Source organism: Vigna unguiculata, chromosome 9, assembly GCF_004118075.2.
Source record: "Vigna unguiculata cultivar IT97K-499-35 chromosome 9, ASM411807v1, whole genome shotgun sequence".
Taxonomy (NCBI): domain Eukaryota; kingdom Viridiplantae; phylum Streptophyta; class Magnoliopsida; order Fabales; family Fabaceae; genus Vigna; species Vigna unguiculata.
In genome coordinates this window covers 41,632,719-41,638,338 of record NC_040287.1, presented here as the reverse complement: position 1 = coordinate 41,638,338, position 5,620 = coordinate 41,632,719, and positions in this window count along the sequence as shown.

Sequence of the window (5,620 nt, the reverse complement as noted above, 5' to 3'; positions counted from 1 at the left end):
CAATAAAAATTTTAATGTCGGCTTTAACCGTTTCTAAATAATCTTTAATTTAAAAAAAAATTAGCGACACTAGCAACCGCCAGTAAGATTAGGAATTTAAGAAATTTAAAAAAATTTCGTGATGGTCGTAATTGCTAGTAAATGGTGGAATTTAAAAAATTTCGCGACGGTTGTAACCAAATAAAGAGACCCTTCATTTTTCTTACCATTCAACCTTGTTCCAACGACCAATCTAACATTCAATCTATGTCGTAAGACTCTGATTAAATTCATCACGTCGTATTTCCAAGCAACTAAGCCATCAAATAACGTACAAACACTGCATGACCACAATTACCCCAATCTTAATCATCAACCCTTCATATTTCCCGAACTCCATTTCACAAGATCTTCTAGTAGTAATGCGTGGATCGACTAACATAACTCTCATCCCGATGCATAAAAATATTTATCTAAATCATCCAAACGCCAGGAAAAAATATACTACAAACAAAACAATCTGCCAAACAACACCACCAAATAGTGTATTCTAGGATGTGATCATCGTTCAAGCTAGGCTTCAAAAAAATTTAGGATTAAGATTTATAATCTAAAACTCAATAATCTACACGGAGAAAGAAGAAATACTTCACGAAGAGAGAAAATACTTACAACTTAGCTTTCCGAGACAACAATGGAAGACAAAAGAAGAAATACTTCATGAGAAGAAGAGGATGGCTCCTTGAGAAGACTTCAATCGGGAGGAGAGGATATGGTCGCCATTAGGTGATCTCTGTTGATGATAAGAAATTAACATACAGATGAAGAGAAATGAAGTATTGGGAGGATGAAGAAGCTCATGTAACAAAAAGAGAAATGAATAAGTGGGAGAACAAAAAAGCTAAGATAACGGGAAGAAATTAAAGCACAAATTTTCCGTTAGTTTTAAAATGACCTTAAGTACAAATTAAATTTAATCTTTTAAAAACATTACATCAGTTTTAATAAACCGTAAATTTTCACCACTATAAAATACTTTTCTTCTAGTGGGTAACTTCATAATATTTATTAATTCAGATACATTTAAATTAGTTTTAGATATATTTAAAAAATTATTTAGCGGTATTTCTGTTTTTATTTTAATTTAGTTGCATAAAAAAACTCATTATTTGAACTTTAAAAAAATATCGAATTTAAATGTGGTTTTAAATAATGTAAGACTCTTGTATCAAAATACCTCACCCAATTAAATTTGTGCCACGAATCTAAAAACCCCTTTGGTGAAATTATGCTTTTAAAATCAATAAATAAATATAATAAAAAACTGTTATGACGTGGATATGGAATATGGTGATTGATCTTGTAGAAAGATGAATCTTATAGAAATGTTAAAGTAAAAAAAAAAAAAAAAAACCCTAATTATTCCTCCGAGGAAAAGGTGACACCAAACACAACAAAACAACCACACAAGGATTCTTCTAAGGCACTTGGAACTGAGCTGTAAAAGTTATGAAAACAAAAAACAATGATTTCTTATCTTTCTCTTTGCATTAAGAGATTTTTATTTTATTTTTTCAAACTTTCTAAAACCTATATGTGGCCAGATATCTCGAGTCACGATTCACCCAGACTTTAGAAAAAGGCATGTCTAAGTTAATAAACAAATAAAAAGTAAAATGTGAAAAGTGAAAAGTGGAAGAACCTAACTCAGTGAGGAATCATAATTGGCATTAAGAGAAGAATAAAAAAAGGTGATTCTTCTTTGTACTTTGGGCGCACGTTAATGAGTTCTTGCATGCCATGCACTCATAGTCTAGTGGAATTTTCCAATACAGCAATGTCAGGTTTAAGACATTTTATTTATTTTTTTAAAATTGTAAAATTATGTATCAATATTTAATAATTAATTGATTATAATATTTCATTAAATGGATAGGACGATTAGCTCGTTTAAGTTATGTACGCCATTGTTGGTATTAAACAATTTTTAACTCAGTTTTATTTCAAAATATTTATTTTATTAATTATAATCATCACGGTATTATTTTTATTGTATAACTAATAAGTCTGTATTGAAAAATACATTTAGTCACAATATTTACATTTTTAACGGTAATATTTGCATATTTTTTTATTCACAATATTTAGTCAAACTCTCTCTGCTTAAATGTATTTTTAATCTCTATTTCCGTCTCCTTATTTTCTTATAGATGAATTTCATCCTCATATTAAAAAAAAAAAAACTAATGTCTACTTTTTAAGAATTAATGATATTTTATAAAAGTTAAAAATAACTAACATGTTTTTGAAAGTTAACTAAATTTGTAAATATAAAAACATTACCATGTTTGAAAAGAAATATACATTATAAAAAAATCTTTAAATAACGATCAATTTTACATAAAAAAAATAATTTATACAATTTAAATACTAATTTATAAATTAAAAATAATTAATTTTAAAATAATTATTATTATAAATCAATATGACTTAGATTTTAAATTAATTAATAATATTAACTATCTTTAAATTAGTCACGTAATGATCGATTTCTTTTGTTACTAAAAATAGTTGATATTTAAAGATTTTTATGGTGATAGATAATAAACTCCTTTTAAAAAAATGTATAAAAAATATGCACCACGTGAAAATTATAAACGGAAACAATTGTAATGATATGGTGAATATTAAAATGCAAGACATATTTATAAATTTGTATTAAACATTATGTATATAATGAGAAAGTAAGAAACTTTTAAAGTTGTTTCAAAAGTGTTAAATTCATTCGTTTGCTAGTTCCTTTGCAATTATAAAAATGGCTTACGATGTCTTGAAACTATTTTCACAGTATTATAATAGTTTTCTTGATAATCCTTGGCAATGAACTTAGAGTGTAATAAGTTTTAGAAATAAGAATATAGTTAAGTTATGGTGCTAAGAAAGGAAAACAATTATGGAGACATGAAACCTGCAAACTGGCCACTTGCATAAAGTGTCTAACAATATCTGGGTGTTCCTTTCAAGGTTAAAAGGTCACAAGATCCCCAACAAAGATCTTGGGATAGATTTTCCCATTTTTTTTATTCATTTCTGACCAAAGGTTATACCATGAAAAAGAGTGTGTTGGCCTTTGGTAAACATAAACATGCACAAAGCTTTTCTCACGAACAATATTACTTTTTTACCTTCAACAATAATTCTATTAATAAAAAATTAAAAAATACAAATATCACAACTGTTATCAAAAAATAACATTATGTAAATATTTTTACAAAATATAAATAATTTTCTTATGTTTTTTTTTATCTAAAGTACACTTATTTTCTAAAGGAATGATAATCTAATCTTAGAAGATTCTACTAAGATACTAGAGTATAAGAAAAGTCAAATATAAACTTCAAATATCCTTAAGTATAATAAAATATAGGGTTAAATATGTTTTTGATTTCTCAAGTTTCATTGAATTTTGGAATCAGTCGTTTTTCGAAACTTTATACAAATTTAGTCCTTTATTTTTATAAATGCGTAAATTTAGTCTTTCTTATCGAATTTTGTTAAGTTTATTTGACATTTTAAACGCAATTTATTATAATATTTGAGTTAACATTGAAGCAAAAATGCGTTAAACGGTGTAGACAATTCAAATACTATCATGAAATGCATTTGAAATGTCAGATAAACTTAACAAAATTTGGTTAAAATAACTAAATTCACGCATTTTTAAAGATGAAAATTGGTAAAAAATTTTGAAAAAAGACTAATTTCAAATTTCACTAAAACTAGAGAAACCAAAAATATATTTAATTCTAAAATATACTATGAACTTAGAGTCAATTATATAATCTTCTAAACTCACTTCTTAATTATTTTAAATGATTTAAGATTTGAAGATGTATTATATTTATCTTTGGGATGAAGTATAAGAGAGATGAAGTGAGTGACTCGGTGTGATAGAAAAATTTGATCGAAACATGGAAGACATGATTGAATAATTGAGGAAGATGAGTGATAGGATTTGTTTCTTGTAGGTTTGTCATGAAGTGTTTACGAAGGAAATGCAGCAACATATTGTATCTGTAAGGTGTGAAAGATGGTTAGATATATTTGGTAGGGACATGAGAAGACTCGCCCTGTGTTTTAGACAGAGAAAGTGAACGAAAATGCCAATTTTGTGTGTGCTATTTTGTGGACAAAGGCTGGTCCCAAACACTCTATTATATGCATGCATATCTACTCAATAATTAACCTCATGCAGGATCTTGTCCCAACATATAATTTTTAACTTATAATAAAACTTTATACTCCTTTTATTTTTTTCAGTTTTTTCCTTTCGGAAAAGCATAAATATGATGAGGATTACTAAAACGTGTCATTAAATTGAATGGGAGAATGTTAAATTACTCCCAATTAATTGCATTTGTTATTAATTACAGTCTTTATTACTACCATTCAATGATCTTATCCATAATTTTAAAAATTTTAATTAATAATAAAATATGTTAGAACTAGAATTCAGATGTTTATATATATATATATATATATATATATATATATATATATATATATATATATATATATATATACTAGTGTAAACACAGGCGCTATCGCGCCTGTGTGTACGCATTTTTTGAATTATATTAATAATTGATGATATTGTAATGTTATTAATTTAATAAACAAAATAAAAGTATATTTATAAAAAATAAAATAAAATGTACGGAGAAAATAAGAGAAAAATAACTGTTGATGAATAGTAAGAGAAAAAAGAAAAAGGAGATAAGTAAATAATTTTATAAAAACTTGTAAAAGTAACCGTTAATTTTTAAAAATTTAATAAATAATTAAATTATAAAGGGTAAAGTTGGAATTATGAAATGTGGACACAAAAGAGGGAATCCCCTTTATATATAGTTATAGATATATATATATATATATATATATATATATATATATATATATATATATATTAGTATCATAATCTTTTAATTATAACTCGATTCATTCGATCTACGACAACACAATTAAATAATAACTTGTTATGAATAGTAAAAAATAAAATAAACTATTAAACCTGCATGTTCAACCAATTTTAAGAAGTTAATAAGAAGTTAACGATAAAAAAAATTCTTAAATAATGATTAATTTATTTTAATAATAAAAATATATTTAAAAACTAATTTAGAGATTAATTTTTAATTAAAAAATATTTTTTTATAGCCAAAATTTTGTAGTTAATATTATTGATTAATCTAGAAATAAATTTAAAATAAAAACTAATTATAATTTTTAAATTATTTTAGTTAATAATAGTTTTTAGTTTTATATAAATTAGTCACTATAATGATTAATTATTTTTTATCATTAAAATTAAGAATTGTTTAATGATTTATTTTAGTGGAATTCTTGCTATAGGTTAATGTTTATATTATCTTTCTATCAATTTTTTTTGAATTTAGTGATTATTGTTTAAACTTTATATTAGCAATAAATTTTAATAATTGTTTGAGTAATTTATTTTATATTAACAATATATTCTATCAAACATATCTAAAGTTATAACATGAAAATTTCATGATGAAAGGAACCCGATCAAATGTTAGTATATATAGGGATATGTTTCTTTAAATAAAAAAAAAACATA